At 43.4% G+C, this 21647-nt stretch overlaps 1 protein-coding gene and 1 pseudogene across 2 annotated transcripts in view; both read right to left on the minus strand.

Annotated features, from left to right (window-relative positions):
• The window catches only part of GPC3 (glypican 3), a 427066-nt gene that overhangs the window by 232448 nt on the left and 172971 nt on the right, over window positions 1–21647 (minus strand). The window lies entirely within an intron of this gene.
• LOC309621007 (nucleolin pseudogene) lies at window positions 4351–6986 on the minus strand (annotated as a pseudogene). Its single transcript has one exon. The product of its transcript is annotated as a nucleolin pseudogene (transcript).

Here is a 21647-nt window from a genome sequence, read left to right on the forward strand (position 1 = left end):
CATAGGAGTTTGGAAAATCACTGAAAATTAAAAACAGGAGATAGATCATATCCATCATTTTTGTTATTCAATGGTATTTCTTCAAACTCCTTCACTGATTCAACTCCTCCCTCTCCCACCACATCCTAGCCTCCTTTTTTTTCTCCGGGCTATTGCTACAACCCCAGCCCAGGCACTCAGCACCTCATAATTTTTTAACGGAGCTCATGTAGGATGCACGGTGAACTAATAAAGCCCTCACCAAAGTGAAGTGTTTTGGCATTAGATCACACACGCCTAGCAATGTCTTGCACGTGGCGCCTCGCTATAAATGCCATATGGATAGATGAAATGAGATGGTTATGGGACCATATGGAAGAGGAGGCTGGAAGCAGGCTGGGGCCAGGCTGGGAAGGGACCTAGATGCCATGCTAGAGAATTTAGGTGTGATCTTATAAGCTATGGAGAACCACTACATTTTTCTGAGTTATAAAAGTGAGAAAGAAAAGAAAAAGGGAAAGCTAATTGGGAGGCTAAAAAAAGCAGTTTATAGCTTCCTAACTATTCAGTAGTAAAGTTCATTTCTCTTTAACCCTGCCACAACTGTTTCAGAGCGTCGCTTTTCTTACTTCTCCCTCCACAAGGAGGCTTTTTAAAAGATATAATATTTGCTTTTGTACTTTGTTTTAATAACAGATTCTTTTTTCTAAAGGGTTCACCCATAACTCATTTTAAATGCCTATATGCCTTATATTTAAGAGAAACAATTTGTGTCCAAGATTACCCTGCCTGAAGGACGGGTAGTTGCTGGTGACCTGGGAAGTCTAGACCTGAGCTAATTGTGAGTTCCAGCTGGTCAGCTTCACAATAATTACCCAACTCTGAAAGCAATCTATATAAGAACATATAATTATCCACCAACTTGCCTCTGCAGCACTGGAACTGCAGTCTTAGTGACAGGCACTCTTCAGAATGTGGTCCTTAGCCTGGGAACGAAACAGGTTCTATTGCTAGTGATTTAGGAAGAGATCGATGGGCAACACCACCACCTTGATCAAACCCCTCGCAGTCTACTTGGGGTGTTGTTAACCCCAAAGGGATAGACAACAATGAACTGGAGTACTTCAATAAAAACTTCTAAAACGGAGGCTCCAAAGGATTTCTGTTTTAGCATCATTATAGTATAGCCATAGTGAATAGCAACTCATCAGGGACCTTTCTCCATAATGGCTTATTCCAAATATTTATTTTTCTCATATCTCAAATCCCTGTGGAATTACAATGTTCTCACTGACTTATTGAAAATTATTGCAGAAATGATGTTCTCAGTATGATATTGTATTTCCTCCCCCAATTACAGCCTTACATTTTGTTCTTTTTAATTCTACATTTTTAAAGAATTATTTTTCTCTCTGAATCGATCCTCTGCATCCACAAAGGTAGCTCTACATTTTCTTTCCCAACTGCCTCGCTGATGTTCTCTGGCATTATAGGCTAGAAGGAAAAGTCTCTCAGTCTCATTTCCTTCACTTCAAAAGTAAATCCACTGGTTTGCCTCATCCACAAAAAGGTAATGGTAATGTTTTCCTGCCACGTGAGTCAATCCTGATGTAGGGGGAGTGAAAGGACAGGCCAGATGGCAACTGTCACGGCTGGCTGGGTACACTGCCAGGACCACAGAGGCTAAAGCTGGGCCAGGTGTCATGGCTCAAAATGAGGCAACTGGGGACTCCATGAAATGACTTTAAGGCCAGGATGACAGGAGACCAATAAAACACTTTTTAAACAAACTGAGAAAATAATAAGTTGCACCCCTATCTTTACTAGTGGACTTCTATTTGCAAAGGTGAACTCTAGATCGTTTGAGCGGAAGTGATACATTAGAGTAGACTTCTCTTCTGAAACCCTTGGACAAGGCTGATGAAGTAGATAGAAACTAGGTGTGGGCTTCCCTGGTGGCGCAGTGGTTGAGAATCTGCCTGCCAATGCAGGGGACACGGGTTCGAGCCCTGGTCTGGGAAGATCCCACATGCCGTGGAGCAACTAAGCCCATGAGCCACAACTACTGAGCCTGCGTGTCTGGAGCCTGTGCTCCGCGACAAGAGAGGCCGTGATAGTGAGAGGCCCGCGCACCGCGATGAAGAGTGGCTCCCGCTTGCCACAACTAGAGAAAGCCCTCGCACAGAAACGAAGACCCAACACAGCCATAAATAAATTAAAAAAAACACTTCGGCAGGATGTCACTCCATTTCTGACCTCCTCCGATGTCATTTAAAAAAAAAATAGAAACTAGGTGTAAGCAAGCCACAGGAAAGTGGGGAAGAGGCAAGTTGGTAGTGAGGAACTGGCCAAGGCCAGGGAAACGCAATAGCTAAAAGCTACCCTTACCTGTTTAGCCTCCGCTGCTGTGTACAGTGAGTGCCTGCACTATACTCTGGGTGCCAAGAGCCCAAAAGAGAATCAGGCATGATTCTTGTCCAGAAGGCCCTTCCTGCCTGGTGTGCAATCCAACCTCTACTACGCCCTCAACAGCTTGTTTAGGGTTCCTGGGGGGCTTTAATCTTCCCAGCCCTGCCGAGGACAGAAATTCATAACTCCTTTTGGGTCAGAAGCACTGTCATTTGCAAAGACCTCCATGAATCACGCAAGCTAGTGATTCATCAGAGAGCCCATTCCCAATATAGCAATTGCTCTGAGAAGAGACAGCCCTAAATGCTACCATAGGGATCCTCCTTACTGAAAACCCCAGACATTCCCTCCCATCTTCTCTGTGGGAGACAGAGGATTAGCTCTAAGCCCCTGGCCCAGCACCAAAGCAACATCGTGGCACGTGCACGTACCCTGCATGCTCACATTCTCTGCTAGGGGCTGGGACCTTCACCGTAATTACCACCACTTGCTAAATTTCATGTCTATGGAAAGTATCATAAAAAGGTGGCTATCTATCTGAGGAGCAGTTGTTAGAGTAACCAAGCTTGACACTATGATAGAAATGCAAATCTGAGGTTGCTAGTCAGGGAACAGAAGGAAAAGGAGAGCCCAGCAGAGCAAGTCAGTTACCTTGAGAAGCACTCAGAGCTCCACCTGTTTGAACTCACAGAAACACTCCTCCTTTCAGTACGTCTCTGTACATTTCCTATTCCACTTGCCCCCCATCCTCTCTCCCTCCCTCTTATTCTGTCCCCTTTCCCCATTTCCTCTTCTCTATCCTCTCCCAGCACCTTGCTATAAAATGGAAGTCCTAATGAGACTCAGAGAAGTCTGCTTATACATGGCTGCCTGATGCACTGTGCATGTCCATTCCAACACCAAACGCAAAAGAATTTGGGGTCACCCACTCGATCAGATTACCTCTGCCCCGGCTTCCCTCCATTAGCAGCCAAGAAATGACCATAGAGATTCAGACTGGATGCCTGTCATATGGGCTTCCTGTGCCTAGTTCCCATGGTAACAGATAGAGATCCGTCACAAGAATAGGTGTTACATCTATGCAAACAGGCTGCCAAAGCTTTCAGCTCAGACAGCAAGGAGACAGGTTAGCAGAGGGCAGCCCTGAGAGTTTGCTAGGCCTGCAGAGTCTGGCAGATGTCAAAGAGTCAGTAGGCAAGGAGTGGACAAAGAGGCCTGTGCAACCAACAGCAGACGTCAGGCCATAAAAGGTGTCAGGGTACTCAGCTTGGTCAGGAGAGCCCAAGCAGATAGGGGCCAAATAGAGCCAGGGATCATAGACCTGCAGGTGCTGTGACCACAGGAAGTCAAGGCACAGCCACTCCTTCCTGATCTGAACTTCTGGGCAGCATTTCTAGGATTTATTTAAATAGCTGCTATCATTCACAACAACATAGGCTGCATTTCAGGAGGTGTGAAGTAGTTCTAGACCACATCGTAGATTTGCAAAGCTTTTGGGGGTCCTTTAAGATGAGATGGAAAGCTGTGGGGTTTTTTTGTTTGTTTGTTTGTTTGTTTTAAAGACTTTTAAAAATTTTTATTTATTTTATTTATTTATTTTTGGCTGTGTTGGGTCTTCATTGCTGTGCGTGGGCTTTCTTTAGTTGCGGTGAGCAGGGACTACTCTTCACTGGGGTGGCAGGGCTTCTCACTGCGGCGGCTTCTCTTGTTGCAGAGCACGGGCTCTAGGCACACGGGCTTCAGTAGTTGCGGCTCGCGGGCTCAGCAGTTGTGGCTCGTGGGCTCTAGAGTGCAGGCTCAGTAGTTGTGGCGCATGGGCTTAGTTGCTCTGCAGCATGTGGGATCTTCCCGGACCAGGGCTCCATCCCCTGTCCCCTGCATTGGCAGGCGGATTCTTTTTTTTTTTTTCAGAGTTTAGGACTTTTAATTTGTCCCAAAGTTGCTAAAGCAAAAATCACGATAAAACATTCTGCTTTCCTTTATAACCCACCAACGCAAAAAAAACAAAAACAAAAACAAAAAACCAAAACCAAAAAACTCCGTAGGAAAAAAATGGTTTTGTACATGGGAGGAAACAATATAAATTCAAAACTTACAGATAAGGGTTAGCTCTATCACTCATCTCTTTAAAAAGTTTTTACGAATATCCAGTCAACACCAACAGGGTTATCTCCCTTGAAATGTTATCTATACGGATTTCCAAGTAGACCACAGGGCTGTATACTGTCTTGGAATGTCCTCAGAAGGCTCCGTCATTGAGCAGGTAACAGAGTAAAAACCTCAGAGTCCTTTCTTTCAGATGGAAGAGGGAAAGACAGGGATAGAAGAAACTATTCAAATTTCGTCTTCTTTCCTTGTGGCTTGTGGTCTCCGCCTCCTCCTCTGCCTCCTCGGAAGCCTCCTCGCCCTCCAAAGCCTCCCCGGCCTCTGCCACCAAATCCACCTCGGCCACCTCTGCCACCACCTCTGCCACCGAAGCCACCTCTGCCTCCTCCTCGGCCACCGAAGCCACCTTCACCCTTAGGCTTGGCCCAGTCCAAAGTAACTTTGTTTCCATCAATTTCACCATCTTCCATGGCCTCCTTGGCAGCTTTGGCCTCTTCCTCACTGTTGAAGTCTACAAAACCAAACCCCTTGGAGGATCCAGTCTCCCGGTCAGTGACTATCCTTGCACGAATAGAGCCGTCAAACGACTCCTTTAATGTCTCTTCTGTAGTATCCTCAGACAGACCTTTGACAAACAGAGTTTTGGATGGCTGGCTTCTTGCATTAGGTGATCCCCTGGGTCCTTGCAACTCCAGCCTGATGGCTCTGCCCTCAATTTCCCTTTTATTACATGAATTTAAAGCTTCTTTAGCATCTTCAAATGACGCAAATTCTATAAATGCATACCCTTTAGATTTGCCATTCTGGTTCTGGGGCACTTTGATAAACGTTGCCTTCTCAAATACTTCCTGAAGAGTTTCTTCCGTTGCACTATAGGAGAGGTTGCTTAAAACCAGGGTTTTTGATTCACCACTCCAAGTGCTATTCTTTCCACCTCTGTAGTCTTGACTTTGACCTTTCTCTCCGGTATAGTACGGGGAAATGGATCGCCCATCTATCTCTGTTCCCTGCTTTTCTTCCAAGGTTTTCTCTGCATCAGCTTCTGTCTTAAATTCAATATAAGCAATCCCTTTACTCTTTCCATCCTTGCTGACTAATCTGATCTCCACAGCATCTTCAAACACTTCTTTTAATTCTTCCTGAGTAACTTTATAAGGAAGATTTTTAGCCAAAAGTGTTCTCGCATCTCGATCTTTCTTACTGTCTTTTCCCTTTGGTTTTTCTAGTTTAATTTCATTGCCAAAGGCTTTTAAACCAGTGAGTTCCAAGGCTTTTTCCAGGTCTTCAGCAGATTCAAAATCCACATAGTCAAACTTCCTAGACACACCAATTCTGACATCAACAACTGCAAGATCATTTTTAGCAAAAAGGTCACTGATACCCGTTTTCAATTTAGGAGCAGATTTACTGAAGTTCAGGTTTCCAACAAAAAGATTGAAAGATGTAGTTGGTTCTGTGGCTTCCACTTTCTGTTTCTTGGCTTCAGGAGCTGCTTTTTGTTTGGTCATTTCCTTCTTTCGTTTTCCAGGTGCTTCTTTGACAAGTTCTTCCTCCTCCTCCTCCTCCTCCTCTTCCTCCTCCTCCTCGTCATCCTCTTCCTCCTCCTCATCTTCATCCTCCTCCTCCTCGTCATCCTCCTCATCCTCATCGTCATCCTCTTCATCTTCATCTTCAGCAGTGCTCTTTGCCTTCACAGGAGCAGCTTTTGCTGGAGCTTTCTTTCCTTTGGCTGGTGCAGTCTCCGTAGCTTCTTCTTCAGAGTCATCCTCCTCCTCCTCCTCGTCGTCTTCATCGTCATCTTCGTCCTCGTCATCCTCATCATCTGAGGCAGGAGCAGCAGCTGCTTTCATCACCGCTGGCTCGAATTCATCCTCCTCCTCCTCTTCATCATCCTCCTCCTCCTCTTCACTGTCGTCTTCATCTTCCTCATCACTGTCTTCCTTCTTGGCATTCTTGCCGTTCTTTGCTCCCTTGGCTGGAGCGGCTGCTCCCTTCTTACCAGGGGTTGCTACCAATGCTTTGCCTGGTGTGGCTCCCTTTTTGCCAGGTGTTGCTACTGCTTTGGCAGGTGTAACTGTCTTCTTGGCTGGCGTAGCGGCTGTCTTTTTGCCAGGGGTGACAACTGCTTTCTTTGCCGGTGTGGCAACTGCAACCTTTTTTGTTGGGGAAACCATCATCTTCTTTGCTGGAGTTGTGGTAGCCTTTTTGCCTTTTTTCTGAGGAATAACAACCTCTTCTCCACTGCTATCATCCTCTTCATCTTCTGACATTTCCTCATCTTCACTATCTTCTTCTACCTCCTTTGGGGGAGGAGCCATTTTCTTGGGGTCACCTTGATTTTTACCGGCCTTTGCAAGCTTTACCATGATAGCTGCTATGACTGCGGAGTGTGTGGCGAGCGAGTGGCGCAGATGAGCCCAGAGGAAACGAAGCAACGTCGATGGCGGCCGCTGATCGCAGAGCTTGTACGCTTGGCTGCCAGCTAGAGCTCGAGACTCGGCAGGCGGATTCTTAACCACTGCGCCACCAGGGAAGCCCCAAAAGCTGTGTTTTACAGGGCCTAGAAAGATAAGCCAGCAAATCTCAGGTATCCTAAGGTGAATTACTTTGCTTTCACGTTCTTATTAACAAAGTTAAGCAAAGCAGGTGAAAGAATGCCCGATGTTGCCTTGCTTTTCTTTTCACGTCTCTATGCTGGCCTGCAACCAAGCAGGAGGGCTTTTAAACACGAAAACACTTCATTATTTTCATCTAGCTAGGAGAAGGCCCCTCTGGGCTGAGAGGGAATGCTATAATTCTTCAGTACAGCCTAGAGTGGGACAGATGTCTGAAGAGGGCTTTCAGGAGAGATGCTGAACAGCGGGACTTCTTTACTTTCCTCCTTCTTTGATTCTGACGCCGCCCCCGAGTCAAATGAGTGCCAATACATACCCCAAAGGCGAAGAGAGATGTTCAAAGGAGCCACACCACTGCTCTCCCCCGTTAGCCTGCATAACCAAGAGCTGACTGTAAGCATTTGGATCCTTGGGAAACAAAACTAAGTTTTATAAACACCTTCTGGGTCTTGTTTTAAGGGGAAAAACCCTGATATTGGTTTGTATGACACTTATCAACATCAGGGTTTTTAGGACACATTAAGCAGTGTCACAAGTCAGAGCAGATTGGATTCATTAATGGAACTGGTCCACCTCTCTAAACATCAGAGCAACTTTTTAGTAACAAGAGACCTTACTTCCTCCACTTAGTTGAGCTGGAAAATTAATGTAGTGTGCTTCTGAAGAAACACATAATGAACATGATGAATTTTCATCATCTTGCTGGAAAGTGATTCTTTATGTTCTTATTCCAAATTTACAGCAAGTAAATTTAACGTTCCAAAGCTGCTGAGCCTTTTTAAGACCTCACTATCAATTTGTGGGGCGCTTTAACTGATTCTGACCTGGAATTGATTAGTGCTTTCTGAAAAACGCACGTGTAGCAAATTGCTGCACTTCAAGATAAATCAAGTTGTTTGAGGAAGTTACACTTTAACTATTCACATTTCTTCTGAGGAAAAAAAATAGCCTTTACCTGGGTATCCTGCAGAGTGTCAGGGACCCAAACTGGCTCTCTGACTTTCATAGGAAATTTGTAATCAGAGTTAAAAATCTCCACTGGTAACTAGGAGCCCATGCTGACCAGCTCCTGGGCAGAGCTGATTTTAGTTACTCACTGATCTTTGGTGAAAAGTCACGGGCCACAAAAGGCATCCCAGAGCACTGTGAACACCTAAGGACATGGGTGCTCTAAGCAGATGTTCCATTTCCTTTTTTTAAACAATACTGAGATATAGTTCACATACCATAACATTCACCCCTTCCAAGTGTACAATTCAGTGGGTTTTCGTATATTCACAAAGATGTGCAACCATCACCACTGTCTGATTCCAGACACATTACCAGTCACTTCTCATTCCCCATTCCCCTCTCCCAGCCCTGGCAAGTACTACTCTACTTTCTGTCTGTATGGATTTGCCTCTTCTGGACAATCATTCCTTTTTGCATAAGGGTTTTTGATTTTTATTTTGTTTCTTAAGTAACCACTGAGTTTTTCCCTTCAGGAAGCAATAAATCAGTAGGAAATGTTGAGGTGGTCCCATTTAAAATTTAGGTCTTTGAACACACCAGTATGGGAACTTCCTTCGGAGAAACTTCCCTTAGGGGGCTTTACTTGTGGATACGGACAGCTGCTGACAGATAGCACTGCTTGAGCACAGCCCTTCACACCAGGTATAATTCTCTCTTCCCCCTTGGGCTGGGGAAGCTGGGGGGGGTCTTATTTTGCTGTTTATCAGAGACAGGGTAGATTTGAATATCTCAAAGTCAGTCCCAGCCTGTTTATGGGAAGTAGTATAGCCAGGTAGACTCCAAAATCAGGTAAACTAGGTCCAGCCCTATCTCTGCCACTTTTTATGGATTCCAGGCTGTGTGACTATGGGCAAGTTACATGATCTCTCTGAGCCTCAGTTTTTTACCTGTAAAAGGGAAAGGGTAGTATCTACCTCACAGGGTTAATTTTGAGGACTAAATAAGATATAGATAGATATAAATAGATATATAGATAGACAGCTTGGTACTACAGCAGCCATTAGTAATATCTCAATAAACAACTCAAATTAAATGCCTATTATGTGCCAGGTACTGGTTTTTGCATTTACTGGTTGCTTACTTACTGGTGCTAAGTACACACCATTAAAAGGAAAGATGGGATTATGAATACAAGGATTGGCGAATGCCTATGAAAGGTACTGATCTAATAAGATGACATGATGCCTGATCAAGTATGAGACTGCTATCACACCAGTAAACACCAGCCCCAGCTTAATTTCTTGACAGGCAAGGCAAGTTGACATTCTCAGGAAATTAAAATTCAACACGTTCTTTCTGCGAAGAATACTACAGTCTATGAAAATCAATATGTTTCACCCTGACTATATAGCAGTCAGTTTCTACAGTAATATAGCAATAGCTATTCAGGCACAGTATAATATAAAATCTATAGATCAATAAACCCTTTGACTTATAAAAGTTACAGCAAATCGCCAGGGACAAAAGATCTAGAAAAGATAAATGTCTGTCATCAAAAGGCTCCTTTAAACATAATCCTGTCAAAATAAAGAACAGATATTTTATAAAGTATGTGTGAAAGCCTGATAGGATACTTTAAACACAATCAAGCATGTATCTTCACTAATAAAAAGTTCAAAGTCAAATATTTTATAACTGCATACACAGTCCATCTGGTAGGTGGACAAAAGCTAGGTAATTACCATAGGTCCCTACCTGTAAGTGGTTATTTAACTACTTTCTCAGGTCTGATGGCCAATAACTTGATGCTTAATACTGTTTATAGCAATAGAAAATAATCACAAAGCAGTGGGTTCCCAACAGAATTCCATTTCTATAGGATTTCCTATAATCTTTAAGAACTAAGGCCATTTGAATCCCTGGTCCACAACACTACCTGAGCCTCATAAAATTACATCCAGGAAGAACAGATTGGAGCCACTAACATTTATCAATGTCAAAGGAATGAGGAGTCGGACACAATTGTGTATCATTAACCTGATATTGGGATGTGTATGTTTTTTTCTCACTCAGCAAAATCACCTAAAGGAAACATTCCTGGATTCTAGTTAGGTTCTGAGGGTCCCATGCCAAAGTCCATGACTGTATGAAATGATTAACTTTTAGGATTTTTTTTCCCACAATGGTGGGATGGTTTTTACTTCTTCCAGCAATCAGGCTTTGGTTCCAGACAGGAGGAACACTGAACAAGTGGTGAAGAACCCCTAGGAATCCAATTAACCATTTCCCTCCAGCACAAAGAAGTTTTGAACAAGTTTTGACTAAACAGAGAGTGGCAGAGGCCTAAAGAGCCACAGGCTGTTGCCAAGTAGAGGTGAGGTCAGTCCTCTGCTCAACAACTTCTATTCTATTCTATTCTATTCCATTCCATCCCATCCCATCCCATCCCATCCCATCCCATCCCATCCCATCCCATCCTAAATCAGCTCATCTGGCTTCTGGCCCTACCTCTGTCACTAACTGTAGGACCTCAGGAAGTGTCTTCAATCTTCTGGATTTCTGTGCCCACATCTGTAAAATGTGTAGGGGGAACTAGATGATCTTTCTGTGCATCCTGTGATTCAATTCCAATAAACCTGGCCACTCTCTGTTTCACTCTTAGCATCAGGACTTGAAGAGGAAAGGACAGACCTACTCACAAAGAGACCTTCACTAAATAAGTCAGTGATTTAGGCTTTTATTGACATTTTGCCAAGCACTGTGTTAGCCCCTGGGGATTAAAGATGAACATGTGTCTGCCCTCAAAGATTTTTTACGAGACATATACATAAGATGTAGAAGTATCCGCAGTGGTCCAAGGCAAATGCCATTAGCTTCCCAGGTAAAGAGATCTAGCAACCAAGCAGAGGGCATGACGGAAATTTAGGGGAAAAGCTCTGCTCCTGGGATTTAGGCCAAAACCTAGAAGGTGAGGAGGAAAACTTGACTTTCGGGGGCTGTTTAGATCCTCGGAGAGCACGCCAAGGGATTCAGCTGTGGGGCTAGGCGCTTTCTCACTGTTCTGAGTCCTCCAACGCCTTTTCTCAGGTGGAACTCAGCCTTGCTGTTTCACCTCTGATCCAAGAGCCACGCCCCCTTCACCCACTCAAGAGTTCTCTCTGTTTTTGCCTTCTTATCCCCACCTCTCGCCCCTGTGTGCCCAGAATATAGCGAGGGTCCTATGCTACTTATGGCTGCCGTCAGCTAGACATGTGATGTTAGGCAAACTACCTCTGATGCCAAACCTCAAACCTGTTTTTTTTTTTCCTTCCTCCTCATCATACTACTACTACCTTACATTTGTTCAGTTTCCAAAGCACTCTAAAGATACAGACACCGAGGCTCAGAGAGGAGGAATGACTTGCCCAAGCTTGCGCAGCCTATAAATACAAAAATCCTTAAATGTTCAAAAGAACGTGTGCGTGGTGATAATGAAGGATGTCACCAGGGAAAGCCAACCGACCAGGCAGCCACTACGAAGCTTCACAGAAGAGGCTTCATTTTGACAAATTTACTATGGTCCAAAATTTGGTCCTCAGCTTTACCCATCAAGAAATTTGATTTTGTCAGTGTCCTGGTGTTCATCTGACTCATGCTAAGAAAGATCCCAAGTAACTGGCATATGCAACCAGAATGCCTAAGTATTCATTTGCAATATGAATTATTACTACTAGGGAGACTAGATTCTCATATTCTTGGCCATACTCTCCATAGACAAGCTACATGAAAAGATGAATTATAATCAGAAGGTTGATTGGTGAGTTCGGAATCATTACCACATGAGTTAGTGAAATCACGTAAATGTGCAATGGTATCAGGTCTTTGTAATCTAATGAACCATCTCTACAATGAAGATAAACCTGCCATAGGACAGGCTTGGACAGAACTAGACAGGCTCTGCAGAACGCCCTCAGTTACTCTCTCCAGCCTCTGTTATCATTGACATATCACTTCTTTAACAATGTTAATACCTTCCGATGACACCTCTCTGCTTTGATCTATTGCATCTTGTTTAAAGTTTAATTATCAGAGAAGAACCTACTTCCAGAGTCCTCAGGGGACACCTGTCACCTCCATGGACTGCAAACTGAGACCAGGTTCTTTGATTCTGAGTCTGCAATGCTTTCAACTACATCTTGCTGCCTCACCATCAAACAGGATGATCCCATGTCCTTCACGAGGTTGTTACAGGAGAAAAGTGAAACAAATATAAAAATGCTTTTAAAGGACCATGCAAATATAAGCTATTATCATTTGAAAAATCACAAATGGATCATTTTGCTATCCTTCAACTTTACCAACTAAAGTGGCCAACAAGAGCAGAGAGCACTCAGTGGAAGAATTTCCAAAAGGGAAAAATTCTCAGTCAGCTAAAAACTTGGGGAACTCCTGCTTAACTACTGTTTTTATTTAAGCTCCCCAAGGCTATTACTTATTTCCAAAACAGTGCTGATGCAAGAGGTACGATGAAATGAGGTCGATGAGGGCAGGTTCCTCCCCAGCCAGGGCTGGGAGAAGGCTAGGGTAATCAGTGCACAATTAGTTATTAACTGATAAATGAGGAGTCAATTGGTCAATTGGCTGGATTACATAGAAGAAGTAGAGATCAGCCATATATATATACACACACACACATATACACACACACACATATATACATATATATACACACATATACACACACACATATATATATGTGTGTGTGTGTGTGTGTGTGTGTGTGTATATATGTATATATATATACACACACTGGCTGATTTACGAGAAAGAAAAAGAGGGAAAGGAAGAAGAAGAGGGGGAGAGAAAATGAGAATGAACCATAAAGCCCCAAGAAAGAAGTACATGTAGTAAAGAGGTCCTGGATATCAGCAAGCACAGGAGGCAAAGAAAGAATTTCTTCCCCTCCTACCAACCACAAGGAGCATTTGTCTCCCTGGGAAGAGGAGGCGACCATTTCCTCAGGAGACTGATTATACTCACAGAGGCCATACTAAAAGTTGACCTCAAATTATATTCATCACATTTCATTTCAAACTCTCATTTTTTGACTGTCATATGTGTCATTCTATGAGTTGGAGGAGGGGGACATAAAAGGGTATGTTATTATAGGAGATGAGACATCGTTATCTTTCAAAAGGACATGTTTTCTGCTAGAAATTTCTTTACCCCAAAAGTGCTCATTTAAAAAAAAATTCCCTTTGGTAGTAGAAAAACCAGAGGTAAATAAAGGCTAAGCCAGTCACCTACTACACGTTTACTACACGCCTACTGGCATGTTCGAAGGCATGTCCTCAATTAGGCTGTCAGATATGACACCATATCTACATATGATAATAGATTTTAAAGAGATGAAAATCAGGCCTTAAAGGTCAACTAGAAAAATCTTCCCTTCCAATCTTTGAACCATTATGTAAAAAGAAATGAGAACAGGAGGCTATTTCTTCTAAAGAAAGATCCTAAGCCAAAACACATAGTATAGATAACCCCATGAAAGGAACGGGAGTTGAGAGGTAAAAGCAGGGAGGGCCAAGGGCATGCCAGAAAGTGCGCATGGGGCGGGCTCTCAACAAAGGCAGTGTCCCCTCCATCTATCCTAAGTGACTGGACTGCCATGTGGATGAGGGTTCCAGTTCATTAGTGCTTTGACCCTGTTTCTGAATCTGATGACCTTTGAGCATCACCACCGCCATTTTGTGAATAATAGAGACCTTCCATCCACAGAGTCCTCCTGACTTGGCTCCTTTCAAAGCAAGCCAAGATAGCCTCTCCCTCCCAACATGCAGTCCAGGAGAATACAAGGAGCAGCTATTCCGCTGGGGTCGGGGTTAGGACGTGGGGGGAGAAACAGCAAGTGACCCAGTGTTGCAGCCACCCTGGAAGCCCATCCTCTAAGGCACACAGGCCACCCAGCACTCACCTGGCTAGCGCCAGACACCACAGGATTACAATGACATATTTGAACAATAAGATTGCCATTCATGCAGATAACTGCTGACTTTTCTATGCAAAAGATACCTGCCGGACACAGACATTTAGACAGGTAGCCTTTCTCTTAACTCTAACTCATGTTTGTGTGTCTCCTCATAACCCAGGGTCCTGGTGTCTACCTGATGTATAGAAGAAGCTCAATAATAATTTTTTTTCTGTTATTTTCCCTGGATGCAGCACAGAAATAGGATCATTGGCTTTGGAGTCAGGGAACACATGTATTCTAGTCATACTTCTGCCGTGAAAAAGCTGTGAGTCTCTAGGCCAGTCTCTCCCCCTCTCTGGCCTCGGTTCCCTATGGTATGTCCTCCCACTTCATTCAGCTCTCCTTTCAAACACTCCCTCCTTGGAAAGGCTTTCCTCATCACCCTATCTAAAATATCATCACCACCCACCCCCCTCTTTTACTCTGCCTTACTTTTACATCATAGCACTTAGCACAAATTTTTAATTGCCTTATTTATGTATTTCCTTCCTTGCTGTCTCCTTGCCCTCCACCTCCTGCCCTGCCAATAGAATTTGAGTTCTATTAAGGCACAGAGTTTTCTTTATCGCTGCATCCTTTCCACTGCTAGATCCCTAGCTTCAGAGCACAGTGCCTATCACACAGTAGGTGCTAATACATATCTGCTGAATTAAAAATTAAAAGCATAGTAGATGCTCAATAAATGTGTATAGACTGGGACAATGAAGGTGGTGAAATGGATAGACTCAAGGTCCTTCCCAGAGGAGAAAGTACGTTCTGATAAGAATCTGGTACTCAAACAGGCACCTCCAGAGCTGCTCCCAAGAGTCAGAGAGAGAGCTCAGGCATTTGTCTCCCCCGGGTTCCTAGAGTTCAGAGCTAGGCTGTTTGGCACCTCTCCGAGCTGGACACCAGAGGGCAGTATACCCACACTTACTGCTTCCATCCAGTAGAGGGCCAGAGGTAGGGGGAATCCAAGTTGGGGATAAATGGCAGTACTCGGGTGTCAAATTGGCATGTCAGGAACGGCGCCTAACTGCCCCCTGATGTGAGGAGCTGCAGACTGCAGGACAAAGCGTTCAGTAAAGACTTCATTCAAAATTTGTAACATGGAAATCAAATGTGAACAACAGACCCCAAAACCATCTGTTCTTGCCAGAGCCAGGACGGACTCCATGGCCAGCTGCCAGAAGTGTCCTGGGTTGTTCTATACACACTAGGGGAGAGAGCCACGTTTCCTTGTAACAAAAGTCCATTATGTAAAGGGCTGCCAAACGCAATCTTCGTTTTGATGTATTCTCTTTAACTAGAGTAATGTAATAAAATGATAATTATAATCTTTTGGTTTATGATTATCCAGAATCCCCACCCCGCCCCAAAAAAAAAGCCAACTCCCGGCATCAAAGTAAGGTGACATTACAAGCTGATTATCTGCCTCTCCAAAAGATTTATCATTGTGACTTGCTGAAAGTTCATTTTGATTAAAACACTGTACCCATTATAAATTGGGGCATTTTTTAAACAGTATAATTAAATCCAAAAACTGAGCGCTCTGCTACAATATTAAAGGTGTGTATGAAAATATATATAAAGAAAACCTTATTACAGTTAACATGTATAGGCATATGCACATAATTTCTATTAAGAAATTTAAGGGCTTAATGAAAACCCAGAACTATTCAGTACATGAATTTCTATCGTGATGGCATATTCTACTGGTTTTGAATTCTTAGCTCCTGTGATGTACATATTTAACTTTAACCATTCCTTCTTGTGAACTAAAAGGTTTGGTGCTCTTAGTAAATATACTCCAAGTCTTACACCTAAAGAGATTTTCCTCATATTTTTTTCGTAAGTCACCCAACCCAGAATATCCTAATTCTGCTCCCTGGGTACATCCTTTTATGGACTCGGATCTTACACACAACCCCCCAGGCCACAAACTGCAGTCTGCTCAAAATACTAACAGCCTCTATATGTTTGTGTCGCAAATCAACAATCTCTAGCTTCAGAACTAGATCACTGCCTTGGACCTCTGTGAGGCTTCTGTATGGTGTTTCTTCTATAAACCTGCAAAGCCTCCCTGTAAGCTTTTGATGAATTAAAGTGTTTATTTGGAACTAGATAAGCTTAGCAGGCTTGTCGTTACACGTTCCTGTTAATAAAGTTGAGAGTGTTTCAACCCTCAGGAGGTAAAAAGAAAGAGCTGGTCCATCTTGTGCTGTCGGAGGTGATCATTTTCAGTCGGCCCCCTGATAGTGCCAGCAAATGTATCCCTTTTAGCATCATTTAAACCAAGCTAATATAGGAGGCTTCACAAGACAGCAGAATGAAAGAAAAAAAATAAAGAGCTCTAAACTTATGTAAATAACTCCATAGAAAATTTGAAAAAGCAAAGCCTTTTCTAAAGCACTTCTTTTTCCTTTGAACAAGACGTGCAGAAAGCCGGTTCCATTTAGTGTTTTTATCCCAGCTGCCCTAGATTCACTTCACCTGGACACGGTGTGAACACCAGTAAGCAATGTTTGGTGTCTGCTCCATTTCTAACTCCTTATCATTTGTACAGAGGCTTTAGTTTTTAATCAAGAGAACAGGAAGTAAGCTGAAAGCAATAAAATACAAAACAGAGCAGGGCCTGTGAATTCCAGGGAAAAAAACGTAAGTGCTTGAGAATGTCCCTAAGCACAAAGGAGGCCTCCTTTGTGTGAAAGTTGCTAAGAAGGAACTGAAGGAGTAGACAGCTAAATATAGCTTACTGAAAATATACGAAGTCTACACCAGGGTCAGTCACCTTTTCAGCCTCGAAGGCACGTAGATTTGTGGGAGCGGGCACCACGTGTGCCTCTTTATTTTCTCTACTCCTTCCTCCCAGTGCTTCTCTAGCTTTCTCCCATTCTTTTTCCTCCGCCTGCTTCCACTCATTGTCTGTTCCTTCTCCACCTTGTGGAAGAGAAAGACCAAAAGTAACTACCTTGAACTGGGGTTGGAAAACTGCCTGCACAATGGCCTCAGGCATCCCAGAGCCTAAATGTACCTGATCTCAACAGCATTTCCACTGTAAATACCCTTCCCTATGATAGAAGGTTGCCTACTAAGTAGCAGAAGATGCTATTGGCTTCCCAGTCTAGTTTAAGGAATATTTAAAAATCTATTTGGTGAGTAGCAAGTAGGAGAAGAGACTCTAAGAGGCAGAGACACTGTGTCGGTATTGGCTCCAGTAGCACATCTTTGTATACTCCATCTGAGTCTATCTCAATACATTAAGATATCCATTTATTCCTTTGTCTACCCCATTGCACTGTGAACCCTTAGAAGGTAGGGACTTTGTCTCTCTCCTCTTTGTGTCTCAGTATTTACCTCAGAGCCTGACACACAAGAGGGCATTTGACAAGTATTTGTTTAGCTGAACCAAGCTCTGTATCAACAGGCAACAAAACAGTGGCTTCAGCCTAAAATATGCCAACTGAAAAGAATCTGATGTGTGGATCATAGAATGTTTTCAAAAACTTAGTAGTTAAGACACATATGACTATTCTGACCAGAAAACAACTGACATAACCAAAAGAAGCAAGGAACATTTAAAAAACTGTTATAGGGACTTCCCTGGTGGTCCAGTGGTAAAGAATCTGCCTTACAATGCAGGGGACGCGGGTTTGATCCCTGGTCAGGGAACTAAGATCCCGCATGTCGCAGGGCAACTAAGCCCTCGCGCCACAACTACTGAGCTCGTGTGCCTCAACTAGAGAGAGACTGCGAGCCACAAAACTACAGAGCCCACGCGCGCTGGAGCCTGCACGCCACAACTAGAGAAGAGAAAACCCGCACGCCGCAACTAGAGAGAAGCCCGCACACCACAACAAATAGCCTGTGCCGCAACTAAGACCCAACGCAGCCAAAAATTAATTAAATAATAAACAAATAAATTTTTTTAAAAAAAGGTGTATTCCTCAGGAACAATGTCCTTCGGGAAGACTATCCTTTATTCTCCTATCAGGAACCATGCCCTCCCCTTGTGGTAATTCACATAAAGTGGTCATAGCCATGAAAAACTACAAAGGTGGAGAGTCTGCTTATGCTTTGCTAGGATTAGATATTAAATAAATGGATAAGGGGCACACATGGTCCCAATTCCAAATTCATATTGCAATGCCTGGTCAAGGTGGGGTGAGACAAGAGGAAATTTCCAGCTTCTATTCTGAACAACCTGGCTTAGGTCCGATAAGATAGACTGTCATGAAAACTATCCAATGAAATGTAATTTTTCAATCAAATCTTCAAAAAGAAAAAAAACAGCAAAACAAGTTTATTACCTTGTATATGTATCTCAATACTTATGGACTTAAAAATCCGTTTTTAAAAGGCTATATTACAAGTAATATAAATTACCTTGAAGCTTTTGAAAAGCACATTATGTGCTAGAATACTATTCTACTTCCCTGAGCTGCTACGATATGAAAAATGGTGGGTCAACCCTCTCATAAGCATCTCGAATAAACAATCATCATCTCTATAGTACTTGGAGTCAAGTACACTCCATGCAGCAAAGTCCTCATGGGCAGTGACTAGAGCCATTTTTTATCGTTTAATATTTCAGTAATTTATGTTTTCTCTTTTAAACTTAGAAGGCAATAAGAGCGATTTTCAACACCACCAACAAAGTTTCATTTCTGTATGCTGAAGTATAAGTACAAAATCAACCCTAAGCTGATACAGTTTTTAAAGTACCAGTTTAAAAATAGTACTTTCCACCATGTATGACAAATCCTTAAATGTGCCTGAAGACAAATGTACTGACAAGTTAGACATTAGCCATAGTAAAACCAAGAAAGGGGTGCACTGGGAGAAGACAAATGGTTTTAAGTGAAAGCATGGTAATTAGGAACTGGGTATACCTTATCTGGGACTCACAACAGAAACTACTTAAAAGGCAGCCTTCTCAAAGTCTGGAACATTCTCTATTCCTATAGATCAGTTCAGTGCTTATTTAGATGAGGTTTCTCTAACATCCACTGCTTCAATTATTTGGGTAGTCACCAGTCAAATAAGGATTTCTTTTTTTTTTTTAATTTTATTTATTTATTTATTTATTTATTTTTGGCTGTGTTGGGTCTTCGTTTCTGTGCGAGGTCTTTCTCTAGTTGTGGCGAGCGGGGGCCACTCTTCATCGCGGTGCGCGGGCCTCTCACTATCGCGGCCTCTCTTGTTGCGGAGCACAGGCTCCAGACGCGCAGGCTCAGTAGTTGTGGCTCACGGGCCCAGTTGCTCCGCGGCATGTGGGATCTTCCCGGACCAGGGCTCGAACCCGTGTCCCCTGCATTGGCAGGCAGATTCTCAACCACTGCGCCACCAGGGAAGCCCCAAATTAGGATTTCTGAGGACACTTTTTTTTTTTTTCAAACTAACCAACAGCTTAAGTGGTACAATTTACAAACTGCCAGAGATAACTTTTTCTTTTTTGTTCAAGAAGCCATAACACTTTCAACTTCGCCTTCACAGTTAACGTAACTCAATTTCTTCACCACTATTTTCTGAGTGACCACAGACAAGCCCACTCCTACCTCAGCTCAGGATAATCTCCAAAGCCAGCGAAGCTGTGAGGAAGTATAATGGTCAGCATCAAGTCTCCTGGGCTCCTAGTCCTGCTCTGGCATTTCACCCCAGTTGCAGTAACTGAGCCTTCGGTAACCCCTTGAGATTTATACACTGCGGTCAGTTCCAGCAATCCTGTGCCTGTCCTTGACACTCTGTCTTGCCCGACTGAGCTCCTGTCTTGGTTTCCTGGCCAGAACTCTAGTTCTTCTGGATTCCCTTGCTGCTGTTCCTAGGGCCCTGCCCCTAGAGCCGTGGATTAGAAATCCATGTCCTTAACTAGAGTCAGATGGGCTCAGCTGCAATCAGATGTCCCAACTGGGCACACGTCTATCGCCCCTCCTAGACTTTGCACTCAAGAACAAAAACCTTACTATATTCATTTCATTCCACAGAACAGAGCACAATGGCCAGCATCTAGAAAGCGCAGGGAGGACCGAATCAGTAGACCTCTACCACATTTATCACCTGCTGCCATGCTTACTTGAACCTGATGTTGTCCGCATTAAGCTAAACTTCTTCCTATTGCCAGCCCCTGGAATTTTCTCTGATCACCAGCCCCATTTCCCTGAATCTCTTTAAAGGCTAGGGGACAAGTATCTTAGCTTTTCTATCTAAAGTACACAAATGATTGTTAAATCTAAGTTCGTCTATTCTTCTTCAGTCTCCTCGCAAATCCTCCTGATGCTATTAAGAAAAAAATTTCTTCTTTCTGAAAAAAAAAATTATAAGCGATTTCCTGATATCTCATGCTTACAAATCTTTTCTCAATAGAGTAAGTTTGTCACAACATCAAGAAATCCCTTTTTATAATGCTTCTTTAGCAAAAGTGAAGAAAGGTCAATTTCAAATTCAACTGGAGCTCAATAACACATTAAGATTTTACACTTCATTTTACGTTTATCTAGCTAAAATAACAGAGCAAACCAGTTCTCCTTCTCTGAAAGAACAGACTGCAAATAATTAAAAGAGGTGCTGGTCAGATAGACGGTACAATGATGATGTTCATGAGAGAGGAGATGCTGGTCTATGTATCTTCGGGTCTGCTGGCTTAGACGGCCCATGTGGTAGGTGTCCACACATCGAAAGGGCCCCTCAGCATGACACTACGTTCCCCCTTTGGTACTCAAAACTTCTACCTTCACTGATGCCGCCAAGGGGGGAAAGAGTAGTCCTCACTCCTCCTACAGCTACCACCAATGCTGCCAGACATTGAGGGCAGGCATTTGAACCCCATGGGACACAGGATGAACATGCTTATTTTAAGGAACTTAGCTGATCCATCCAGCTTGTGTATTTACCTTTTGTGAATAGAATACAGACACCATCACACTGCCTGTGCCTTGTGTATGGAATAATATGCAATAATGAATTTTGTAAACAGCTCAGTTCAACTGCTGCTGTTGGTGCTGCTTTTGCTGTAACTATGATAAACACCGTATATTATTTAAAGGCCAAAACCAAAAAATCTACCTAAAAAATGCATCCCTTTGAACACTACCCTTGGTCTGCTACCTTCTTTTAGAAGGCAAATAGTCCTTGGAAAGGAAACATTAAGTCCTCTAAACTTGGGTAGAAATGAGTATAATCCGGTGCTTCCTTCACTGGGACAGAGGTAGGGTGGCATACAGAAGATGGAAGTGCGCAAAAAAGGGTGGTGGATATTTTCCTTTCACCTCAGGCCAACACTTGTTAAAGTAGTATGAGGTACAAGCAGGACGTCCTCATAATTTGTGGGACCCAGTGCAAAATGAAAATGCGGGACATCCTTTTGTTAAAAAAATTAAGAGGGGCTTCCCTGGTGGCGCAGTGGTTGAGAGTCTGCCTGCCAATGCAGGGGACACGGGTTCGAGCCCTGGTCTGGGAGAATCCCACATGCCGCGGAGCAGCTGGGCCCGTGAGCCACAATTACTGAGCCTGCGCTTTTGGAGCCTGTGCTCCACGGCAAGAGAGGCCACGACAGTGAGAGGCCAGCGCACCGCGAAGAAGAGTGGCCCCCGCTTGCC

This window comes from Balaenoptera borealis (assembly GCF_965194805.1).
Source record: "Balaenoptera borealis genome assembly, chromosome: X".
Taxonomy (NCBI): domain Eukaryota; kingdom Metazoa; phylum Chordata; class Mammalia; order Artiodactyla; family Balaenopteridae; genus Balaenoptera; species Balaenoptera borealis.